Source organism: Xenopus tropicalis, chromosome 2 (genome assembly GCF_000004195.4).
Source record: "Xenopus tropicalis strain Nigerian chromosome 2, UCB_Xtro_10.0, whole genome shotgun sequence".
Lineage (NCBI taxonomy): Eukaryota > Metazoa > Chordata > Amphibia > Anura > Pipidae > Xenopus > Xenopus tropicalis.
This window is the reverse complement of record NC_030678.2, coordinates 81527247-81553815: the sequence shown is the minus strand read 5'-3', so window position 1 is coordinate 81553815 and position 26569 is coordinate 81527247. Positions and strand designations below refer to the sequence as shown.

General features: G+C 38.1%; 1 protein-coding gene and 1 long non-coding RNA gene across 4 annotated transcripts in view; one reads left to right on the top strand and one right to left on the bottom strand.

Moving 5' to 3' along the window:
• Nucleotides 1-4809, bottom strand: part of LOC116408847 — a 41528-nt gene extending 36719 nt beyond the window's left edge. The window contains exons 1-3 of one of the 3 annotated variants that reach the window (XR_004221310.1): nucleotides 4717-4808; nucleotides 4484-4566; nucleotides 941-1467 (exon numbers count right to left, since the gene is read on the bottom strand). This is a non-coding gene — a long non-coding RNA (uncharacterized LOC116408847). Of the gene's footprint in view, nucleotides 1-940; nucleotides 1468-4483; nucleotides 4592-4716 lie in introns of those variants that run through there. The other 2 variants (XR_004221309.1, XR_004221308.1) reach the window with 2 other exon arrangements.
• The window catches only part of col8a2 (collagen, type VIII, alpha 2), a 61708-nt gene continuing 39752 nt past the window's right edge, over nucleotides 4614-26569 (top strand). The window contains exon 1 of the mRNA XM_002936225.5: nucleotides 4614-4890. The gene's annotated coding sequence lies outside the window, so the exon portion shown is untranslated. The remainder of the gene's footprint in view (nucleotides 4891-26569) is intronic.

Genomic DNA, 26569 nt, shown 5'->3' with positions numbered 1-26569 from the left:
GGTATTGCAGACTGCCTACTGCAGGTGCCTGGTTTAAATAATGGCAGAATGTATGACCCTGTGAAGCTAAACTAAACTCACCAAGTTTCTGGCGGGATAAGAGGGAAATGTAAACATACAAACTTTGTGGTATGGCTGGTTACCAATAGCAACCAGATGACTGCTTTTAAATAAGTGAGCAGTAATTGTCGATTGGTTGCCATGGGGAACTAGACCTGTAGCAAACCTTGTGATTTATTACATGACTATGCATGTATGGTAACCTTGACTTGGAGAGTGAAACTGAAGGGAAGACTGACACAAAAAATCATAATATAGATTGCAGTGTTCATTTACAGCAATAGTCTACTTGTGGCTTAGTGGGGATGTTCTTAACTTAACTTTTTGTTTCTCCAGACTGACAAATGAATTTGCTCTTTTGTTATTGGAAAATCATTAGTTACAAAAAAAGACCTGCAGTAAAAATGTAGTTTCAGCATGGACAGCATTCCAGATACAGGTATCTGTATCTGAAAAATCCTCTATCAAGAAAGTTCTAAATTATTGAAAGGCCATGTCTCATACAATCCATTTAAACCTAATAAACCTAATTTTTAAAAATGATTTCCTTTTTCTCTTCAATAATGCAATATTACCTTGTACTTGTCAGTTACTAAGCTGCATGAATTTAAATTGGTGGCAATCGTGTTGGGGTTATTTAATGTTTAAATAATTTAAATAAAATAATCCAATCCCAAAGATCCCTTATCTGGAAAACCCCAGGTCCAAAGCATTCTGTAAAATAAATCCAAGACCAAGGCCAGAATTTAAAGACGAATTATTCAAAATCTTTAAAAAACAGCAAAGTAGACTAACTAAAAGACCTTAAATCCAACCTGAACTTGCCCTTATTCTTTGTTCTTTGTCCATTAAAATGAAAAAAAGAAATCCACTGGTTTCTGAGTTTATTAGGATGCAAAATCTTGGGTCTTGTACATGAAATACAGATTTTGTTAAAACTTAAAACATAAATCCTGATATATATATATATATATATATATATATTATTATAACATGGAAGCCAATTGTGTCATATAGTGACACATTATTTATTGCTAGATTATTTTTCATGATTTTGGCAATACAATCAAAGAAAATTGGACCCAACCAACACAAGAAACAAATATAGGCTTGGGTTAATTCCAAGGACAAGCTTTTACCTTTTCAGTGTTAAGAACTGTATATAAACCAGAAGCAGATGCCTATTCTAGGAGGGTTGGCTGGTGCTCCCACATGTCCAAAGGCTCTAGGAGGCCCACTACCGTGGATCAAAACTCTGGTATGTAGGGAGTACAGGTAGTTGCTGGGGGTGATACTATGGCAGCATCCAGAGTCCATCGGGGCTTGGCATCTGAACACATTCCTGGAAAGCTACTGAACCCCCCTAGCTCAGCCACAATTGGATTAGTTTGCTGAACTGACACACCTCTGTAAATCAAAATGAGATGTTTCAGCCTTACTATTCTTACTCTTTTCTTCCTCAGCTAAAATGCTATTTATCTTTATACCTGTTTTTAATGTTTGTTTTTAATTTCTTATCTTTATTCTCAAAAATGATCTTCTTCATGTACCATTTTTTAACCCCCAAGCAACTAGAAAACAGTTTAAATGCCAAGTCTGAGAGCTTTAGAACATAACCACACACAATTAAAAGTAAGGGCCAATTGCAGATTGTCTTGAGTTTTTTTGTCTATGCCATATTTAAAAGTTATTTTAATATGAACATCCATTTTAGTGGGGCTAACCATGTCCAAATATATCATAATATGTAATAGTTCTGAATGTAGTTATGTAGTACTTAATTTGGGAATGCTACATGTAGTCTGGTTAAAATTATAAGCATTGTAAATATTTCAAGACCATGACTCCCAGGAGGCAAACTGAAACAAATGTTGAAGGTTAGATTCATTTTTTTGGTCTTCAAGTCCTTAACCAACTTGTACCTTTGATAATGTAATGAGTATAAAATCATTCCAAGTTCGTATTATACTGGAATTTTGGAATTTGGAATGGTCATTATTGTTGTCTTTACTTGTACTTATCTAAATTTATAGAAATGTGTCAATATTACTTGTAATGAAGAACGACAATCTTACTTATTCACAAAATTACCCCTAAACTGCCAGAAGCTTAGACACCCCTCCAGTGTCTGAAGGAGTAATATGGAAAGAGTACTCTCCTTGTGTTGAGGGTGTTTTAATAAATCCATAGACTAGAGTACAAATTTAAATTGTACTCCTACCTAAGGAAATTTCGTGTTGCCCCTCACCCTGGTGTGAGTGACAAAACCAGCTTTCTGGCTCAGGCAAAGTAAGCCTGGTCGGAATGCTGGTCAGGGTAATTAGCATTAAGCTGGGGGATACTTAGGGGCTATTTTGGTAACGGGTAATAATGCTGTTCTTCATTTTAAGTAGTACTAATATGTTTCTATTGACTATAGGAATTTTTCAATATAAGATCCCTTATCTAGAAATTCATTATCCAGAATTCAGAATCCAGAATTACAGAAAGGTATTTCCCCAATCTATGTCTCCCAAAGTTTCAACGTTAAGCAAATACTTGTAGCTTTCTAAAAATGATTTTGTTTTTCTCTGTAATAATGAGACAGTACCTTTACTTGATGTTAACTAAGCTACCGTAAGTCCATATCAGTGTCAAAACAAACCTATGTGCTTTAATGCTTAAATGTTTTAATAATACTTAAAGCATTGCAATATAGAACCATGCCTTAAGGTGGCCATACACGTTAAGATCCACTCACTTGGCGAGGTCGCCAAGTGAGCGGATCTTCTCCCAGTATCCCCACCTATGGGTGGGCGGTATCAGGTGAATTTAGGCTAATTCGATCATTTGTCCCTGGCCCCTCATTTTTGCAGACCCACACAGCAGTATGAAATCAATTAACACCTACCCTATGGGTCTGTACTTAGAGGAGCAGATATAAATGCTGAACTTCACATCATAAACAGCATAAATGAATAAAAATATTTACCAAAGTAAATGCTAAAGTTGATATGGGTGGGGGGGGGGGGGCACACCCTACCGCCCCAGGGGCCAACAACTCTTTGCAACCTGTCTTAAGAGGACCATTTCAATGCTCCAATGCAGCCCTCTGGGGTTTTTTAACCTGTCGATTTTCAATCAGATTCTGGTTGGGCAGGTCACTGGAAAGGCTTCATACATGGGCCAGTAAGATACCACCTGAGTCTGAGGTTTAGTTGGCAGTATTTATAGGCCCTATATAGCCACTCTAAGGTGGTTCAGTGTGAAAGGTACTTGATGTGTACGTGCAACAGTATTCTGCATACCAGGGCAGCACAGCATACATAAGCTTTGCCCAAGTAAACAAGAGAAGGTGGACTGTACCAATGAAATCCATTAGGTATGTTGCTCTGTATTGGGCTGTATATTCAGGGTCGAACTGGACCCTGGGACAGTGGGAAAAAACCCGGGGGGGCCCTGGCGGGCCAGACCCGATGCCTGTGTCCTCTCCTGATGCGTTTCACTTATGCACGCTTAGGGGAGGACATCTGGAGGGGGCCCTGCAGGGGGTTATGAGGGCACAGCGGGTGACGCGGGCGGCAGGGGCACTTGGGGGGTGCAGGGCCCCTGGGGCGGTAGGGTGTGGGCCCCCCCCATATCAACTTTAGCATTTACTTTGGTAAATATTTTTATTCATTTATGCTGTTTATGATGTGAAGGTCGGCATTTATATCTGCTCCTATAAGCACAGACCCATAGGGTAGGTGTTAATTGATTTCATACTGCTGTGTGGGTCTGCAAAAATGAGGGCAGACATAAATGCTGACCGCATATTTCCATGTTCAGCCTTTATGTCTGCTCTTGAGGGTACAGAACCACGAGGCAGACTGAAATCAATTAACACTTGCACTGCTCTGCATTTAAACGCATGAAAATCCACCACAGGTGAAAACACCTATGTGCAATGACATACAGTAAAACAAGTTTATTTTACTATTGTATTTTCCCTCCACTTGTCAGCTAGAAGAAGATTGAAAATTGTGGGGGGGGGCAGGCCCAGGCTGACAATCTATGGATTCTAGCAATGCTAGAGAGGGTGCTGTAGGATGCCATAGACAGTCACTAATTAGTGGGCTGGTATGAGGCTGTTTGGGCCTCTGTGTAGTTGAAATGCCAGGGCCTATTTTGAATCTCAGTTCAGACCATGGGGGCACTGGAGTGGGATAGTCCTCTTCTGATACATAAACATTTCACATTTAGAAGGTCAGGAACATGTTCTTGTTCTAAAGAACAGGAGGTGCAACAAACTTAATTTACTGTAATCTGTAAAAACCCTAAAGGACAACATATTAAAGTTCAGATATCTGTCTGTGTACCTCTCTCCCTCCCTCTATAAATATGAAATTCAGTATTTTAAATGCAATTCCCTTCAGAAGAAGTGTTAAAATAAAGGGCTACTTACCATCCCTGACCCCTGTGCAGCCATGGAAGTCTTCCCAATCACTGTTTTCTCTTTGCACGCCCCTTCAATCAAAGCACACCCCTCTGTACAAATTTTAAAGAAGAAATGCTGAAAAGAAAATACACTTGAAAAGTAATCTGAGGGTTGGAATTCGCTCTTAGTCTCTCCCCCTTCTCTCCTTCCACTCACCGCCCCTCTGTCTTAAAGAGAGTTTATCCATCCTAAATACTCACATGTAAAACTCTCCTCAGTGGGACTCTGCACAGCTGGCTGCTCGCTGCAAGGTGCAAACAGTGAGCCGCCTGCCGAAGTCAGCCAGCTGCTCCTTCACCAAAGAAGAACAGTATCTCCTACAGGAAAGAGGGAGGCATCGCTGAAGCAGAGAGAGAAGAGCTAAAAGCCAAATAGTGAGTCATTTTAAGGCAGTTTTTGGAACTGTTATAATTGCTTTTGCTTTACTTTGAAATGCAGATTTGCTAGTCTTTACTGTGCAAACCAAAAACAAAGGCATCAATTTTATTCAAAGGGTTTATTTTCATGTAAAATAAGTTATACTTTTTGAGAAAAAAATCAGTATATGCTTGCCGTAGTAAAACATTTTTTTATTAATTTCCAAAGCAAGTTTCGCAAACAAAGGGTTAATTTCAGCTGCCAACATCTTCTTGTCCATGTATGTAAAGGGTTGCAGGTGAATGGCCGTGCTAAGTGCTTAAGTGATATTATACAGAAAACACAGAAACCAATGCAACAGGTGCAAATCTATGCAGGGCTGCTGAAGTAGTGGTATCTATGTAACATGTCCAGATGTTTGTGTGCTAGGTGAGAGGGATGTGTCCTGATGTATCCATTGCTGTTTTATGTGAAAAAAGTAAAATATCAGTGATATGTATGGATTCAAAAGATTTGAGAGGTAACATGATACTAATAGCTCTCTGGTATTGAAAAAATGATATAGTATATTTACCGCTGCAAATATGTGTAGATATGTATAAATAAAAAGTAGCATGGGGTGAGATGTAGGTGTCATACATGACCATATAATGTGCATAGGTAATTCTAGGATAGGATTCTAGGATTCTTGTATCTGCATGGCATTCAGGTGAAAGTCACAGTATTTGTCCATGATGTCTGCATTCTCAGCAGTGATTCAGGCACCTGCCTTTGGGGGAAGAACTAAATACATATCCTTCTATAAATATGCTACGATGTGATGCTGACAAGTTATGATGGCTTATTCTTCTCACTTAAAGGTGGTCTGCACAGATTTAATAGCTGAAGAACTAATAACTTCTTTATTACTGTCGCACTTTTTAGCATTTCTTCTAGAAAAGCATCTTTAGCAATACAGTTGGTATACAAAGCTCTTCAGACATATCCTCCATCTCTCTGCCTGACTTCCACTCAAATATTGGGGAACCTTCTCCCTCCTCAGTGGCCCTTTGCCTCTCCGAGCTTCTTTGGCCATACTGCATACTGCTTCCAGCCTCTCAAATACTGCCTTAGTGCGCACACCAGAAGTAGTTTATGTGGGTTAAACTAACTATCCCTGGGCCTACCTTTGAAGTCCCTGGAGGTGCTCACCAGAGAACCAACCCCACTGAACTCCTGTACAAGCATGTTTGTTTTTGTCTCTCATCATAAATGAAGACTATTATGACAGCTAGTCTAGATCCAGCCTTGCTGTAGGTGGTTGTATCATGGGGTCTTCATATTATACTTCCTGCCTCTGGGGTTGAGCATCCTGGCTCTGGGCTTAAAACCCTCCCACAAAAAGGCCTACCTGCTCTCTCCCACTTTTATCTCCTCCCACTTTTAGAACCTTTTCACTTAAGTATGGGAACTCTTCCTTCCTATCCCCTACAGGCTGGCAGTGGTCACTAAGTAGGATTCCCTTTACCATACTGCCCTCTCGTGGCAGAAACTATTCACTACATATAACTAACCACTCCCCTTACAAGATATTGCTTCAAAAATGTGTATAATCTGGGGATTCATAGTTTCATAATGAAATAAGTGGCACTACTAATGGTATCTACTAGTTGCAGTCTAGTTTAAATGTAACCAATCTGCAATAAGGGCAACTGTGGCAATTGCATGTTTGTAACTGTCCCACCTCATAGGTAGAAACAGTGAGAAGGAGAGGTTGTATGGTGAGATGTAACTGGTGATGGAGGCAGTTTATAAAACAAGGAGTACATTAACAGCATACCCCTCCTCTCCTGTGAGTACAGGTATTTTAGGCTCATGATGTATCTACTACATGAATTGCCTCCTACTGGTCTACCTGACTACTGACAGCTATTTGAATGTCCCAGCTTATCAAAGCAGTCAGCATGTGCTCTACCTCCTGAAGTTTGAATAGTTAATATGGGTTATTAATAAGCAGCACGCATATGGTAGAAAACATATAAACCCAGAATACCTGCAGCAGTGCACCCATGGGAGAGGGTTGCAGTGCTAAATGCTTGCTTTAGTGGGGTGGAAAGAGGGGTTGCTTGGAGCATACTTTAGTGCCAGTATCCTATGCTCTCAGTTTACAGTATACTTGGGACAGTAATATCCATTACTATTCCATTGCCCCTGTTCTCACTTTATAATGTGCTTTGAATGTTATTGCCTATTGCTCTGTGTTAGCAATGCCACTACCCATTGCTTTCACAAAATAATGTGCTGGGGATACCATTGACAATTGCTGCAACTCTGTAATATGATGAGGATGGATCATCTTACTGTTCTTACATTATATGATGTGTATAATATCCTGGAATTACACTGCTATTAAAGGTGTTGTATAATGTACCAAATTGCTAATAGGCACCTTCTGCATAGACCACCAATCATTCATTCACTGATATTTTGTATCTGTACAAAATGCTTATACTTTAAGGTGGGTCTGGTTTTAAAAGATAGTTGTGGTATTCTAAATGGGTATTTAAGAAAATTGCTACAGTTTCCTTCCCTTTATTTGCCTCCAAATCTAAAAAATAACATTCTGGCTATGGTTTTTATTGATTTTTATAGGCTATGTCTACCGTATATGGTAAAACTGGCAAAATGTGTGTTTTTTTCCTGCTTTAAATTAATTTCAGATATCTGGCAGAAATGTATTTATGTATATACTGTATATGTATGATAAGTTTAATATTAAGCTTGGAGTGTTGTTTATTATTATTATTACTATTATTTTTCTTATTATTATATTTTTTTTGCCTCACTCAAAAGTTTTTCTCATTATTCTTACGAAAGCATGTTTTAAGTTTCTGAATTTATTTTGCCAAAACTGTTTTGGCAGCTTTGAGTTTGCAAAACCATTATTAGCTATGGCCCTAATCTAAGACCACAGTTGGTGTTACTGTCTAGTAACACTTGGAGACCTGTGGACTACATGTGCCTCTCTAATGTTTTATCTCAACTGCCTTTTTTGTATGGCATCATAATTGTCTTTATATCTAGCTGCCCAAAATGTTGTGTATAGGGGTACAGTATCTGCCTGGTACTTGGAACACAGAAAGAGAAGGGGATACACCCAAATAATTGTTCTGCTGTATGTGCCTGCAGATTTTTTTTTCTCCTTGTGTTTGTGAGTATACAAATGTGTTCCTGCAGACTACCTCGCACCACCCCTGAGCAAGTGGTGATCAGCACACTTTACACATGACCACTCACTGAGCAGAAGTACAGAGGGCTGTTACATTACCCTATGTATATGTGTTTGAAGGCAGTGATTTGTATGAAAAATGAGTAAAGGAAGGAGGATTATTGTGAAAATTGCCTGGAAAAGCTGAATACATTTTTAAATATATAAGAAAATGAATCGATAGGGGGCAGCATGGAAAATCTGGGTTTAGTTGCTACATGTACAGATCCTTTAGGCAAACTAAAAATTCAGTTACAAAGAGTCTGGCTGATCCATGGAAAGCAGCTTATCCCACATTTTAACCTAATCTTCATACACTAGTTACACTGTTCACTCCAGACTGTATTCTGCATGTTTTCAAATCCATATTAGGGCTGTCCAGTTACTTGAGTAGCAGGCCTGGAAGAGCAAGAGGTTAATCAAGACACAGAATGATGTCCCATAAAGAGAAAGCAAGAGCAAAAGAAATAACAAACGAGCTAAAGAAAATAGAAAACACATGTAAAAGAGAGATGGAAACTAAGAGAGAGCGATCGAAAGGGAACAGATATTTTGGGCAGACACAGTGGAAATGTGATGATATAAAAGTTTGGGTTGTTTGTCCCAGAGTCCTGCTGCTTCTCTGCTTGCCACGTGCTTTGGAAGTGGGTCTGGGGCAGCCTTGGCAAGAACACGGGAGGAGGTGTTCATAGGCAATCTGGCAATGACATGGAGACAAAGGAGTTATACTGAGGGCGCTCTGTGTTTAGACTAGGGGAAACGTGGTAACTGCCGACTGAAAATGTAATAGCTCAGCATGTAATGTCACCAATGAATTTCAAGGAAGATGGATCAGTTTTACTGAGAGCTTCCTTTTTACTGTGATCTTTTTTATACTGGGGGTTTTACAAAGTTCATATTCTGCTTTTTAGAAATGGATGCATTATGCACTGCCGTTAAGTTTTAATGCACCTTGTTCCACTGTATTTGCTTAAATGCTGGCAGGCACAACATTTGCACCTCTGGAATTGACTGCAATAATTTGGCTCTGGCAATAAATGCAACATTAGTTAGTGCATTAACACAATCACAATACTAGCATATCACTAATCAGGCACTGGAAGGAGGCAGGGGGAGCGGAAACCACACAGTGCATTAAATAATGTATCTGATTTTAACATTTTGACATCTAGATTTTATCTTACTGTCTGTTCTGATATAACAATCACTATTTTTTTTTTACTTAACCACACTCAAACAATATGAGGGCTGGTTAATTTGATCCTATCCTAATGAAAGTGACTATGCTGTACTGGCATGGGACAAATTAATATTGTAACTGCATGCAGATACCTTATTAATAATGTATAATATCAATACTGCAGCAGCTAAAATTATATGCAGTGGGTGACAGGAACTGGTAGAAAACTCACCGGGCAAGGCAGATGTGGCACATCACAGTGCAAAGTACCACAATGTCTATCACATGTAACAACAATTATGAATCTTATAAATAGTTTGCTACTGTCATTATTTTTGCTCCTAGCACCTTCTGAGCATCAACCCAGCTGGTCTACACAGAAAGCAGACTGTACTCCCTGAATTCACTTGTGTCAATTCCTGTCCAAATTACCTTTCTTTTTCACTTCTTTCTCCTGCTCAAGGGCAGTCTTAAGGCATAGTCATTAACATTTCCCTTCAGCTCAGACACAGTGCTGTCTGGTATACACCACAGCATTCATGAAATAAATTTTGTTTTAACTGCTTGTGTCAAAAGTGCTAACAACTATTTCTTCTTGTACATGTTGCAAACATTTTCCATAGACTTAAACCCAAAGGAAAACATCTGCTCAGTGTTCTAAGCATTGAGATTGCATGGGCAGCCAAAACATATAAGTTATGTCTGCACTAAAATATCCCCTTCTGCGTGTAAATACCATGACGGGGGGGAAAGGTCAGTGCAGAAATACACTAACAGTAGTGCCTATTAAGCACAGAAAATACGTTCAGATATAATAAATTGAAACCTGTGGGGCAATGGATATCATGATGTGTTTGATGGGGCACGTGTAGGTAAAGCCAGCACACTGCACTGTAACGCCATGTGGAAACTACCTTGAACAGGTCAATAACATAAATAGCTCTCTAGCTATGCAGTTGCAACCCTCAAGGTAGATCAGACATAACGCACTGGAAACTATGATGTGTGTGACCACCTACATGCTGTTTTACAAGCCTTACAAGCCTGTTGTTTGGATATTCCCAAACTTAAAGCCCAGAGAGAAAGTGGAACCTTATGATCCCTAAGGATTCAACTGGGCCTTGCCAACCCAAACCTGATCTGAAGCATTGGCACTCCCCTGCTGACCTCCCCCTATCGCAGTGAAGTTAACTATAAGATACCAAGGCTCAGGGGGGTGGCAGGGCGATTGGGAGGCAGTAGCTCCTGGGGTTGTGAGGGCAGTCCCCATGGAAGTCCCCAGCTTGTGAGTTCTGAATACCACCAAAGTTAAATGGCATTCTGGGGAACTCCCATGTTTCCCCAACCCCTGTCCCTCATTTAGGCAGTACTGAGTGAGTTGCAGCTTTTTGTGGTCTTTTGCTCAATTTTAGGAACATAAAGATTTGTGCCTCAGGGCACAACCAAAGATTTTTACAGGGTAGCAACAGGACTTGATGTAGAGTAGTTTAAATTGCAGGCAAACTATTTCAGTTGAAGCATCATTATGTGACTACAGGTGTGCTTGAAGATATATATACTGTATAAGTATGTTGTAAAAGGAGAGGAGAAACAAGTCCATATACAGAGCACGAATAGGTTAACATTATTCAGTAGCCCTGTAATGCTACCCTGAAAACCTGCACTGTTGGGCTGTCAAGGACAAGAGCTGGGAACTGCTGATCACTTGTTTACAGGCAGCTCAGTAACCATGCCAGCTGCTCTGGTATTTGCTCTCACTAAAAGAAGGGGACACTGCACATTTCAGATTGTCAGGTTTCCTTTTGCAGAATAACACCTCAATGGCATAGTCACAAACTTTCTAATCTCAATTCTTTGGCTGGATATATTCATTGCAACTCTAGATTTCAGAGGTGATGTTTATTTATTTTATATATATATATATCCAGTTGCTTTGCAGGTTAGTTATCTGCTATTTTGTGCAGTATGATAGAAAGGGGAAAGATTATCATTCGCTGCTAGGAAGCAGCAAGAGCAGTAACTTTATTATCTCTGCGAGAGAGGGTGCTTGTGTTTGCCTAAAAAAACAAAGCCAACTTCATTGGAAATTAAAAAAAAATCATAAGCAAGACCCTTAGTATGAACAACAACCCCTTTGATATGCGCAGACCCTTCAAGAAATGAAAGACCTCTTTTATATGCTTTTTATATGCTTTATCTGCATTGGGAATTAGTGTTTTGTTTTGTATTTTTCTGAAGTGCATATTTTAAAATATGAGTATGGCAAACTGGGCTTCATTTATTAAAAGGCTACAGTATACCTAGCCCTACCTCCCTTTAAATATGTTTGAAGTAATCAGCATTACAGAATTTTGAGATGGCTAGATATTGAGAGGACATTATATAGTACATTAGTACTTGTACATTAGAGAGATACATAGATGTCTTCTACATTAAGAAGACATCTATGTGAATGGGTTTAAGAGACGTCATTTTTCACATTTTGTGCGCTTGCCTTTATCATGTACCTAACAATGTCTGACAAATGAAAAGTTGAGAGACTCCATAAGACAAAAGCAAATTAAGCCTTATAAAATTTTGTAATACTGGTGGGATTGTCGGCTAATCATTTTAGTTTACATACTGTATGGTATCTTGAAAGGCTTGGATCTGATGGGTGTCAAGTTATGGTTTTGGCTGAGTGCAGGGGAGATAGAGGAGGGGCTTGTCTGTTCCAGCCTGTGTGTACTGTTTTTTGTTATTCAGTACCATGGACAGGAGCATATTTGTTGAAGCTCTCTGCAAGTTTCAGCTCCCCCAAGATGAGTAGTAAAGCACTATTTTTTGCTATATTTCTATTGATACAATGCGGGCTACATAGATATGTCTGTGTTAAATGCTAACAATTGCTGAACTCCACTAAACCCTGGGAAGAACTGACCATGATTAAGGTCATGGTTCTTTTTATTGACACAGAAAATCCACCAACCTATGGGGCCGATTTAACTTGAAGGGAAAAAGATGATGGACTATTACTTGGCATATATACAAAATCAAGACATTAGACACAATATGATAAAAGAATTATAGTACGGGAAATGGGTATGTATAGGAAATCTAAATATCATAGATGAAACATAGATGAAAATCTGGCAGAACACTGGCAAAGTTGATTAGAATAAAGTGCAATATTTAGGAAGATGAACAAATTTGTTTGAAAATGAGAATGAAAACTAAGGATATATAGTATATAAATATAAACCATAATTAAAATAACAGGCAAAAAAGGTTGTGCACATTATTAGGCTATTTGCCTCATTTGCCTGTTGATATACCCAAAACAACATTCATACATCAGAACAAGGTTCTACCACCTTTTACATATTAATGATTTGCAGTTAAGGGGTGTTCTAGGGGGTGCTTTTTCAGCCATGTGACACCCCAACAAGCTGCACCTGTATTTGAATGCCTTGTTTTTTGTAAATGCCAGCACAGCACACAAGGACAAGTAGAAGCTGGCACTTGCTCCCATGTTCAGTGTGCTACAGTATATTCTATTTATGTATGTCCCCTGGGGGTATTTATTGTAATATTTACACATGAAGTTACCAGATTATGTGTAAAACTGGGGACACTTTTAGAAAATCCAGCTGAAAGGGCTTTGCCAATTACAATTAGTGAAACCCAGCAACTTGTCCCTGATTTTTTCAAATGTTGACTTCCCTTATAGTCATCACTATAAGGGCACCAGATTTAGTATATATTTTATTACACTGATAATGTCACATACTATCATAGCAGCTAAGGATTAAATATATAGAAAACATTTTAAATGGTTATATAAAGGATAACTACTTAACCGAAGGCAGTGTGCAAAGTGCAAAAAATGTTTCACTATGCGCACTGCCTTCTGGCATTGCTATTACTATTGGTCTTTGTGCTCCATTTCAGTGCACAGAAACCAGCAGCTATACTGGCCATTAGAACACTGCTTGCACGTGGAAGTGTTGTATTCATGAGAGACGAGAAGAGGAAGGAACTTATACATCCCCCCTCCCATTCATTCAGACCCGCAAGTTAGGGAGCATCAGAGGACACAGGAGGCTCCTAACTATATGCCCCTTAGTGCTTTACATTTCCTCCCCCGTCTATTGGAAATGACCTCTATAATGTTATAGGATAAAATACAATTTTTTTCTCAAAACAGATGTCAGTTTTCCAGCTGATCAAGGGGCATGCTATTCCATGCTTTCTTATAGCTGATAAATAGATTTGACTGTTTCTTACTTGCATTCTAATTCCTTTGTAGATTAATTCCAATTTAAATTATCATTTAGAATTAGCTTTCTGTTCAGCAGCTCTTCAGTATAACATTTCAGCAGTTATTTGGTTGCTAAGGTCCAGTTTCCCCTAGCAACTAGAGATGTAGCGAACTGTTCGCCGCATTTTTTTTTGGCATTATTTTTTGGCGTTTTTTTTTTCATTATTTTTTGGCGTTTTTTTTGGCATTATTTTTTGGCGTTTTTTTTACAAAGTATTTTTCAGAGAAATTTTTGCTTGATCCCCCTCCTGCATGCCACTGTCCAGGTCGTGGCACCCTTTAAACAACTTTAAAATCAGTTTTCTGGCCAGAAATGGCTTTTCTAGGTTTTAAAGTTCGCCTTCCCATTGAAGTCTATGGGGTTCGCAAAGTTCGCGAATATTCGCGAGTTTTGCCGAAAGTCCGCGAACGGGTCCGCGAACATTTTTGGCGATGTTCGCTACATCCCTACTAGCAACTGGGCAATGGTTTAAATAAAAGACTGAAAGTATATAAAAGTAACACTAACAATACAATTGCAGCCACACAGAGTAATTCTGGCTGCAAACTAAAAAGAGTCAGAGGAGGAAGACAAACAATTTAACATTTATGAAAATGAAAACTCATTGAAAAGTTGTTTTAATGCAGTAAAAGATATGATCTGATTTGGGCATTTACATGGATGGTTATATAATATTATATATTATTAAACTACTGATCTGGGCCACTGGCCAGATGTGTTGATTCCTTAAATATTTAGGTTTTATTTAATTAATTAAAAAAAAGAATCTACAGGGGATATTAAGGACTTCATAGGGCCTGTTACTCAGATGTCATCTACTGTGATTAAAGCAGTTTCCTCCAGGAAATGGGTCTTTACAGTGAAAATTCAGAATTCACTACTGAGAGGTGGTGTTGGCAGACTTAGCCTATACTGTCAAGAAATGCTGGGATATTTTTTTAGGAGTATACAGAGTTACATCCATTAGTCTAATTACAGGAAAATGTTGATCCAGTTGTTTGAAGTCTGAAGTATTTTCCCACTGATTAATTGCAAAAGTCTTTGAAGATTTTTTGTTTGCCTTCTACCCGAATTACATTATAAGAGGGCTTGTTGTACATTTTATCGTTTTTGATCTTTGCTATGTTACTATGCAAATGGATATAGCTAATATAATTATATATACAGTATATTAAGCTTAGAAACTTGTTATATACTTAAAAACAGGAACATACATACATTAAAAAAATACAAGTCCAGTTTTGTGTAAAAAATGGTCCTTGATCCCTAAATCTACTGAATTTGGTGGAGGAAGACCAGGGACATGGAAGTTGGCCGAACCGCTACAGCAAGCATCTGTATATGGTAGGCATATATTTAAAGATTTTTTTGCTATTGTTATTTAGAAGTTGGTCAGTCACCCTTAGAAAGAATTCCAACTTCTTTTGTAATGTTCTAGGCAAAATAACTTTTGCTTAAACAATATATATTATATGAATCTTGTTTACTTCAGTCTTGGAATTTACAATTACAACAAGCTGGCAGGTGCCATGTTGCAGGCACCGTTATTAAGGTAAGTTTTGCATCATCATCATCCTAAAATTTTCTCTTGAGCCAGAATGATGTCCATGCATTGGCTACACATTTACAGACTGTAAGTAGAGAGAGAGAATTCTGGTTTTATGTTTGATTTGTAGTGAGGGAGGTACAGGAAAGGAAAGGAAAGAGCACCTGTTCAATGCCCAACCTTCCCTTTCCTGCTCCTCCTCAGAATTGACAGATTTCTCTGGGAAGTTAGCAGGAAGAAGCATTTCCACCTGTCCTGCCTGTTTATGGTCACATCGTAGCAGCAGGAATGCTTGCCAGGGGTGTATATCTCCTAGGCTTAAACCACAAGGGTGCTGATGGTGTTCAGTGTTCTCTTAAGCCTCTGGTAAGCGTCCTCTTTATGGTTGCCTGCTCCTACTTCCTGCTCTTTCTTGCTCTCATGATATGGATGCAGATGGTGGCTGGTGTGGCAGATCAGTGTTACTTGGAAAATATTCCAAGAAAGGGATTTGGAAATATTTATATGCAATGCTTGTATTTGAACAGGAAATAATCTATTCAGTTTAGCTGTATATCTTGATAATCTTGTCAGATGTTTCAAATAAAACAGTGGACCTTAACATCTCAATCTGGTGGGCCTTATTTTTCTTGCAGCTAATGGGGGAAGGCAGCAGTTTGGGTGAGGTTCACTCTTTTATAAAGCCTGCACCCTGACACTGTCCTAGTCATAAGACACCTCCCAGGAACTGGACACTGAAATACATGTGATCTAATCATGAAACAGCTTGATTTGTTTTTGGAAAAAATTATACTTTTTTTTTTATTGCTATAAATATAGTAGCATTTTTTTTTAATAATGCGCCCATTGTGTCTCCTTAAATCTTGCCCAATAGCTTGATTCCTTATTTTAAGGTTTTCTATTTCAGTCATTAATGTTCTTCTCTTGGTTTTATAGTGGCTGTAGTCACACAGTGGCTTTTGTTACATACCTGTTTCTAATATAAGGAAATAACTCACTATTTCCAATAACTATTTATGGACACCACTTAAAAATTTTCCTCTCCACTCTATGTATACTGTACAGTGTTTTACAGCTACTCAACTCCCATTCACTATAAAGAAACTGAATAAATATTTTAGTTCAGCAAATTGCTATTCCATCTACTCTTGTCCCATTATAGCCATAGCTGACAGAGCAAAACCCCTTTTTCCTAATGAATGTGAATGGTTTCCTATACTGTATTGTGGATAATCTGAACTGCTATGGAAAAGTAATAGTGGTATATATTGCATTTTTTTTATAAAAAGGTTTGTGTCATGTAAGTAATAAGTCATAAGTCATTGGGCTGGCAGAGATAAAGATAAAATATATAACCTATGATATATTTAATCAGAAGTAATATATCTAATTTTGTCAAAGCCCACAAAAGTCCAGGCATAGCAGGTAGGGGCTGTAGATTGACAAAATACTCTACTGTAGTCTCAAATCTAATCACAAAGGGAGCCATGTGGAGTTCCAATTGTGCTTTGCAAATCAAGCAGAAGAATGGGGTGGCACATGCTATGAACTCTTGATTGCTTGACTGGCCCCTGGCTGGTTCACAGCTTGTGAGGATGGATGCACAGCTGTCAGCCTGGAGCAAAAATCTTAATTCAGCCCTGATTTTAATTTCAAATGTATTACCTTAAATGAAATATACATACCAGTGGAGTCAAGATTCACTACATACTACTGGAGTCAAGATCTACACTAAGGGGCACATTTACTTACTCACGAATGGGCCGAATGCGTCCGATTGCGTTTTTTTCGTAATGATCGGTATTTGACAATTTTTCGGAAAATTATCGCAACTTTTTCATTGCCATTCTGAATGTTGCGCAAAATCTGCCGCTTTTTTGTAGCGTTAAAACTTGCACGAAAAGTCGCGCCTTTTTCGTAGCCATTCCGAAAGTTTCGCAAAATGTTGCGATTTTTTCGTAGTGTTCGGATTCATTCAAGCTTCAGTATGGTGACTTTTCTTGGGCCAGGTTGGAGCTGCAGGGTGCCATTGAGTCCTATGGGAGGCTTCCAAAATCATGCTAAGTCTGAAAGTTTCGCCGGCCGCTTACGAGCGCTCAATACGAAAAAGTCGCGACAAGATACGAGCGAATCGTAATGGCTACGAAAAACTCGCGTTTTTTCGCGCAAATCGTATTGGTAACGAAAAAGTCGCGACAATTTCGGAAAAGTCGTAAAGGCGCCGAAAAATCGCAAAAAATACGAAAAAGTCACAAAATGTTTGTTTTCCAATCGGAATTTTTCCAATTCGGATTCGGATTCGTGGGTTAGTAAATGTGCCCCTAAGTCACTTATTTCTTCCACCTACTACAGTTCTCTCTGGGATCATATGCAGGGATGTGTATGCAAAACTACTGTACAGTCTACATAAGTACCATTTACTAGAGGCATATGTAACTTCCTTTAAAAGTCAGAATCTGCTACACTGGGTATTTATCTTCACATCTTCTTGCCATCCCTACAGATAACTTTAAAATAATGGTCAAGAAATCAGTGCCATGGTTTGCCTTGTGGTGCTAAATGGCTCTAGAGTGTCCTTACCTTATGGAACCTTTGGGGCATGATCTATAGGGAGGAATATAAATAAATTTGGAAACAGAAAAACAGGTGCAAATTTAGGAATTGCAATTTTAATTTTGCAGTGTAAAATAGTTTATTAGACTAATAATAATGATTTTTAACATTGACATATTTTATTACATTGCCCAATTATTATGTGTTTCTGTACGAATCAACTGATTTCATACTTCCACCAGTAAAACCAGATTAGCAATACCCCTGCCTTTCATGGTACAACTTCCCTTGGAAATAGGTTGGGAAGAGGCACTTCAGAGAGAAAATATACATGCTCAGTCCATCTTATGCTCATCCTGGGAGCCAATCTTATCGGCTGATCCATTTCTTATTTTTGTAAGGCATGAATGTTTTTTGGGCTGGACAGTTCTGACAAAATAGTCTATGATGTCTAGTGATATTTTTCAGTTGTCTTTGACATCACCCAGTAACAAAAGCAATATACTTCACCCAGCATAAAGACATCATTATTAGCCCCTTCTTTGACTGATTTAATTTTGCATTTAAAAGCCATGACTAGGGATTAGAACCTTGGTGAAACTCTCTTAAGAATTTTATTGGGTAGAATTTTATATACATTATAAATGCAGTTCTTTTATCATTACTCACCTTACATTCAGCTAAAAGTTGATGTTGGACATTATAGCTCCCAGAGGAAACATAATCTAATTCTGGCACATAATGACAGGGCTGGCCTGCAACCAGCATATGATCTTGATGTGCATCAAAAAAGAAATTGTAGCCTATTGTGCCTGGGTATTGTATGGAATTTATTAAATCCATTTTAAACAAGGCTCACTGCCATATACCTTGTGTCATGCTAAAAGGTAAAACATGAAATATAGGGCAGAATGTAATACTGCAGTTTCATAGCCAAAGATTCATGTGTACATTTTGGAGAAAATCGCATAGGAATATGTTATTGGTAATTGTCAGGAAGATTACACAAGAAGAACACAGTGTTTATATAATAGTTTCACATAAATTAACACTGCCTATGAAATATAAATGTACAGTATTTAACTCATAGAACAGGCCTCTGTGGCACTTAAATCTCGCAGCTGGCTAGTTTTTATTTCTACAGGTTTTGAGCTGCATAGAAATATGTAAGCATTGCTGTGACCATAGTGCATTTTGTATTGTTTGCTTTTGCTAATTCTCCCTATGACATAGGATGCTTTGTGTGACACTATGACACCCAACATTCACACCATGTCTCAAATACAGCTCAAACTCTTCTTATATTCTTGTAAGCTTAACCCTTTTGGGGACAGCCTTACTTAAATAGTGACAGTTATGTATCACCTCAAATCTGACCCAACAACAAAGCCATCATTTCAACAAGTTATTTTGAAATGATGGTTATGGTGAAGCAGTATGTTTGATTATTACTTTGGTTCAACACTGTTCCTTGACACTGAGACTGACCATGTCTTGGTTAACCTGTCTACATGATTTACACATTCTGAAGAGCAGCATCACTTATGGTTTAATTTCTTCTCTTTTTCTCTAAAAAAGGCCCAGTCCACCATAACACTAGCACTCAGTACTTTAGGTGAACTTTCAGCACTAAAGCTGTTGTAGAACTAGTATAAAAGATAGATGCATACATTGTAATAACAGAGTGCAGTGTCAGACTGGCCCACCAGGATACCAGGAAAACTCCGATGGGCCCAGGTGTCAGTGGGCCCTCCTTTTCACCCAACTATTTTCCTTGTATGCCTTTACCATGGTCATTCTTAATTTCAATATGAGAACAAAGAAAAAAATAGAAGGAAGAATAAATAATAATATTTAAGGGGAAGTGATTAAAAGAATAGATAATGCGAGTGAAGAGAGAAGGAAAAAGTGTTTGGTTTTCTGGTGGGCCAGAGTGGAGATAATTGTCGAGGTATTATACAACAATAAAATATATTCATCTCAGCAAGGAAAATAATCATCCAATAATATCAATAAATATATTTATTTAATACTATACATATTATAAAGAGTGATTGCTCAGAAGTTATGGGATGGAAAGCAGGTCTGGACTAGCCAAAGAGGCTGCTGTAAGATGCCATAGGCAATCTTTATTTATTGGGCCTGTGGAGGTGGTTTGGGCCTTTTTGTATTTAAAATGTAAGACCTTATTTTGAATCCCAGTCTGGACCTAATGAAATGCGTTATGACTCCTACTTTTGTAGTAGTTTGAGCATCAAAAGCCTCATGTTCATGACTATTGTCTCTGCATGAATCTTCTGTGCTTGCATTTTGTTTTACATTAAAACATCTGCTCTTGTTTCTACTCTTGCAGACTCAAATATGTTTCTCTCTTGTAAAAGTGCAAGGGCTAATTTCCACAGGATATAATATGGTGCTATGCGATATATTGTTACTAGTTTCCTGAGACTAAGAAAATGTACTTTCTCCTTCACTGAAACAAGAGAAAGCCCTTCTTTAAAAAGGCAAATAGCTGTTCAACAGAGCTTGTTCCTTGTCACCATAACAGCTTCTACTCTTTTTTTTTTAAAGCTTTTAAAAAATAAAAAATCATTTTTAGTTAAAAAAAATGGCTTTTCCAGTCCAGTCATGGCTTCCCAATTCAGGGGCTAACAGTCCACTTCAAAGCCACTCCTACTCCTTCCTGTTACATTCCTTTGTAAAATGTCCCTGAAGGGAAAAATGACTTTGTGCTGATTTGTCTAGGCTGTGTGCTCACCTCCAAATTAGTCTTTTATGAAACAGCCTGGCTCAGAAGACTTAATTTCATTAAAAACATTCTTTTCATATTTTTATAAAGCCCGGAAAATCCATGGTGCTTATGCGGGGAATGCAGTCGGAATGTAAATGGGCTTATTGTGCATTAGGTACTGTATGATATAAAGGAACAAAAAAGATGGGAAGCCCAAGAAGATGGGGGAGGTAGAAATTAACTGTATGGGTGCCTGAGGCAAATTTAGATATAAATATAAGAGAAAGAATGGAAGGCTACACCTCTTCATATCATTTTTGAAAAATGTTATCCTTAATTTTACTGAACTACAACTGCTGTTTTGCAATAGGTGTGTAGCCAAGGACAGTCTCCACTATTTGTAGACACCAAAGACAGCTTTATTTTCAACACTTGGCCACTGTATTTATATAATGGAGATCATTCTTCCCCTGGCTGCATCTAATAATAATTTAAAAAAGCTAAAATTAGTTAAAGGCAGCCTCCCAAACAGTTTAAATGGAAAGCCACTAATAAATGAACATTTCATATGCCATAGACAGACCTATTTTATGCAACTTTTCAATTGGTCTTCATTATTGATTTTTAAAGTTTTTATTGAATTATTAAAATTGCTATTCTGTTTATTTCCAGCCTGGAACTAAAAATGCTATCTTGTTGTTGCTGTAACTGACCCTGGCAATAAAATTACAAATTGACTCTGTGTTCAGTTTTATTGTTATTCCTATTTTATATTTGTAATCTTTTTTTTTAGGCCCTATTCTACTGGTCTTTCATTCTGACTCCCAAACCACTGCCTGGTTGCTAGGGTAATAACTCCATTGCAATTAGATCGCAGTTGAAGTTCCAAGACTCATGAGTTTATTTATCAATTTTCGAGTTTGTGAATTTGAGGTCGTTTTTCTGAATCATATAAACTCTCATATTGAATGCTTGTTTATTTATTATAGTGGTAAACGCATTCGAATTAAAAAACTTAAATACCTTAAATTTTCAAGTTTACAAACTTGAATAAAACTTGAATATCTTGAATTAAAGATATGGCTAGAGTTTGCCTTGGACAACTCCCATTGACTTCTACAGAAACTTTCAAGCTTTTTGAAGTTTTAGATTCAAGTTTTTGTTCTTTTTTGCACTTAATAAATACCAGACATTCAAAGTTTTTGAACCATTTGAATTTGAGTTTTTAGCACAAAAAAACTCAAATCATGAAATAAAATCAAACTCGAGCGTTGATAAATCACTCCTTGAGAGCTGAAGAACCGAAAAATTCAAATATTTCACAAACCAGAAAAAAAATGTAACACTGCTACCTACATCATACTTAAAAGTTATTGCTATTTAGATTTTGTGGTATGGCTAACAGGCATGGGATTTAAACAAGTACCGGGTAATTACCCTAGCTATCAAGCAGCAGTTAGGAAGCCAACAAGTAAGATAAATAAGAGCCTGAATAAAAGTAGAAACAATAAAAATATGAATAATGATAAAACCAAAGCCTTGCGGTAACTGTGATTTTTGGTTGCTGTTGTCAATGCATTTTTTAGTTGCAAGAAAGAGTCAAAATAGGAAGGCTGATCATTTAAAAACAATAATATGTAAAAAATGGAGACCCAGAGAAAAGTGCCTTGAACATCCAGTACGAAAAGTATATTTAATAATTATTATTTCATAAAAAATCCAAAATGGGCCAATGTGACAAGGTGTCAAGTGACCAGCATCATATAAACATTATTGACAGGTGTATTAAAAAGGTTTATGCATGTTCCCATAGCGCTCCAGTGATGGAGGCCTGTAGCAGCCTCTGAACATAACCTGCTTTCATTAACAGACTGGCAATAATGCCAGCTAGATGAAGACAGATGCTTTTAAAAGGAGATCTATAACTTCCAGGCAACTGTATTACTGTTTTTAATCCATATAACTTTTTTTTAAAGTACATTTTGCTTTGTATGGTTATAAATATGTGCTATCTTTTATAGCCCTGGGCGTATACATTATGGCTCAAATTTGTTGATTTAGAATGCTTTAGCACTGTCCTTAGTAGCAGATGCCAGGAGTAATGTTTCTGTATGCTGTGTGCTGCTTTGCGAACATGATTTGCCTATGTTAGTTTTGGACCACTTCTTATTTTCTAAAGCAAGTGCAAGTATTATGGGCAGTGTACAGGATCTGTGATCCCTGCTATTTTTCTTGTTTAATATTCTTCCTCTGCCATCAAGCGGGCCTAAATAGTTTTATTTGCTCACTGGGGAAAGGATATTAATAGGTTATAAAACTCTCAAGGAAGCAGTATCTATTCAGTCACTGCATTATTATATGGAGTTTGTAGTTAAAGGTATACAGCCATAATATTTGCTTTTTAGAAAATACAATAAACACCCCTGGATGCACACCTAGAGCAATAAGGGGGTACCTTTTCACACCCCTTAGCTGCACTGTAATAAGGTCCATCGCCACCCAAGGTTTCCATGTACTTGGATGCCTATATGGTAAATATGGCCCTGCATAAAGGACTTGCTTTATTTAAATTATGAAATAAGGCACAAATTGGATCATATCCCTTTCATATCTTCTCATACACTCCCCTGATCCACCCAAACTCTTTACCACAAAGCCCCAACCCTTTTTGAATCTGAAATAGTGCAATGTACTGCAATGAATGGGACTATTGGTTGCTTTCAGGGCACTGCTGTTGGGCACAAAGCAGCCCTGTACTTGATGTCATGGGCAGGCAGTGAGTACAGGGCTTTGCTGCCTTTAACCCGCTGGCACACTCTAACTTGTGTTGCAAAGTCAAGGGTGGGACTGGGAAGCCGCATGTTGTACCCAGCTCCCCTTTCCTAAATATAACACTTCCAAAAAAAGACAGCCCTGTATTCATAGTATGAGCTCAAATCTTTGTAGTTGTACTTCATTCTGTGGGGCAGGGTGCAAAAGTGCAAACAAACATGATGGTTTGCACTTTGTCCTGTGCTCTGCACTAGTAAAAGATCCCTTGTGCCTTCTTATTTCCACCTATACTGATTTTACATGTTTCAGGTGCCAAGTTTCCTTTAGAAATTCCTCTAACTGTGTTAATGGAAGCCTCAGTTATTAAGAAATCAAGTAAATGACAGTACAGTACTGGAGGTGAAAACTACAGAGACCCTACCTGACCTGTGAAAAGGCTTGAATGGGGGAAATGTATTATAAACATGGTCAGAACTAGTAGGCAAAGCAATAAATCTGCAGTTACATAATTGTATGAGACTAATACATGCTAACGGCAACCAGATCTGCTCTAAATTTGCTCCTGATATTATGTTATGCTACTAGCTGAGAAGCAGCTTAAAAAGAAGGATTTTTTAGACCACACCCTGATCTCAGTCTCCCACTTCCCTGCTCACTTTAGGTAAATCCTGGCTGTTTTGTGGCCTGTGAATCTTGATCGAGACAGTCTTGTCAATGGCAATGTCTACATGCACACTGAATAAACCAAATTAATAACTGGAGCGAAAAAATATTTACCCAAAATATTAGATTTCCAACCCTCCTCTTTAGTATCCCTTTACACTACAGTCAAATTTAAAGCCAGTAAGGCAAAGTTTGTCTCATTCTAGTAACCTATAGCAACTAATCATATATTTCCTTTCCTATAATTTTTCTTACTGTAGTACAACAATAAAATTGATCCCACATTTTTTTTTAGAATTCCAGATTAATAGTATTCAAGAAGGGGGTTGCAGCTGCTGCAATGTGCAAGTTAGTTGGTAGCTGATATTTTTAGAGTTGGATTTGCGTTAATTTAGCCTTGTGTCATTAAAAGGCATTAGCATGTGATTCGTTTGGTGCAAGTGTGGCGTGCCTATAGACAAAACCCACTGTGGGAACCCTGGAACTATCAACATGTACATGGTGGCGGTAGCTCCAAGGTTCCATATGTCAATGGCTACCCTTGCAAATGATTCAGCAGAAGAAGCAGGATGTAATGGATGTAATGGCGCTAAGGAGGTGCAAAGAGCATGATGGGACACAAGTACCTTTACTGAATGGTGTCATCATTTTCATCCTTTTCCTAAATTACCCTGAGGGGTATATTTATCATGCTGTATAAAAAGTGAAGTAAAACATTACCGGTGATGTTGCTCATAGCAGCCAATCAGATGCTTTGCTTTGGTTTTCTAACTGGTGGAATCTAATTGCTGATTGGTTGCCCTGGGCAACATCACCGGTAGTGCTTCACTCCACTTTTTAGACAGTATGATAAATATACCCCTAAAGTGCGTCTTACTCAACACAACTCCTTGCCCCATGTTATCACATAAATAAACACCCTTTTGTCATTTGCATTTATAACAACCCTCCTTGCAAGCTTCCTTCAGTCACTCAAGTACATGTAAACTCTATCTAATTAGGAAAAGCTCATTTCATTTCCCTTATTCTGTGTGCTTCTGCTGGATGGAGAGCTCATCATACTCCCTCAAACTAACAAAGTAAAATGAGCCTATTATTCGACTCTCAAACTGTTTGTACAGAAAACACAGTCGACTCCAGACCCCAATTAAACAGTGAACACAGGTTTTTTTTTTTTTTTTAAAAACATGCCCATTTTTCTTCGGCTTCTCTGACACCGCGCCCTGTGTTTGGCTTCCATTAAAAAATATATATTTTTTTTATACAAAAGGAGAACTTAACAGAAAATGCTGGGTATTTTCTTTGCTTCTTTTTTTACTGAAGTAACCAGTTGCTTATTTTGGCTTTTTCCCAGCTGGTCCTTTCAGAGTTACAATAAAGCCTTATTTTGCTGCTGTTTTCTTTTAATTCAAACCAGAAAAGGCCAGCCTCAGACCTAGCCAAAAGAAAAAAAGTAACAATAATTGATCAACTTTGCTGTTCACTGGTAGTTTAACCTGGAGATTGCCAAGTAGGAACCAATATACCTTTATTATCTTCAGACACCCAAAAAGTGGAACATCTAAATTGTTCTAGTGTGGGGTTAGGAATGTTGGCCACTTGGCCACCCTTCCTGATATGGCTGAGAACACCATGTGTCAGTCATAACTTAGGCAGATTGTTAGATAGCACAGGGGCATAAAAGGCATTTCTGGGCACTGCTGCTGCCTTCTATTACAGAAAAGAAACATTGTATAAACATTGTATAAGGCCAGGTCTAGGCATCTAGTCAGTGCTTGCTAAGCCGATGCTGTGATTCTCAAAGTTCTTTTAATCTACAACTGATGGAGCACCATGGGTAAAGGGGATTCCCTCTTAGCCAGAAGAGAAAATGCTGTTCAAGCCTCAAGGATAAATATGTATTTATAAAGTATATCAGTTGATATCTGATTTTTTTTGTACTTTAAGCCACCATGGGCTGCGCTTAGCTAATACCAGTGTTACAGATATTAGAAGACATTGCTGTATTGGCCATATAACCATAAATACAGGGATATCTAAGGCAGTATTTCAATTCAATTCTCACAACCCAAAATGATAACCAAAACTACAGTAAAATAAATTATCTATCTATCAATAAATGAGTGAGCTCACTAAATAGGTCTAGACAGGTACAGTTATCTTTATAGTGCATTTGTAGAAATCCTTCTATTTTCTATCTCTGTGCAAATCAAGCCATGTCTTTTCATCGCCACCAGTGAAACCAAATGCACCAAAATGTATTGCAGTCAATAGCAAGATGAAATTACAATGTGGTTATGGTGTTTTTAGCTCCACTATAGCACATACACTGCCCTACATTGTTAGAGAAGATCCTTTTACCTATGTTACAACTGTTCTTCATAGAAAAAGACTCCCATGTTGTCAGTTTCTTCCAAAGCCACGCCCCTGGACAGCTCCTTAGATAGAGGAGGGAGGGCTCTGAACCATCCCCTCTCATGTAGAAGGGTGAATAATGATGTAATCTCTGCTCTTTTTTCCTGTGCAACCGACTAAGTTTTTTCCCCTAAATGGCAAAATTCCAGCATGGATTTGAAAATATTACTGCCGCCTGCAAAACCACATTTTCTTTGCTCATTCCTAGTTGCCACTTCTTCTGGAAAAATATTTGGCTCAGTCACAGTTACTACATCGTGCTTTCACCCATCCATACCATCCAGAGCA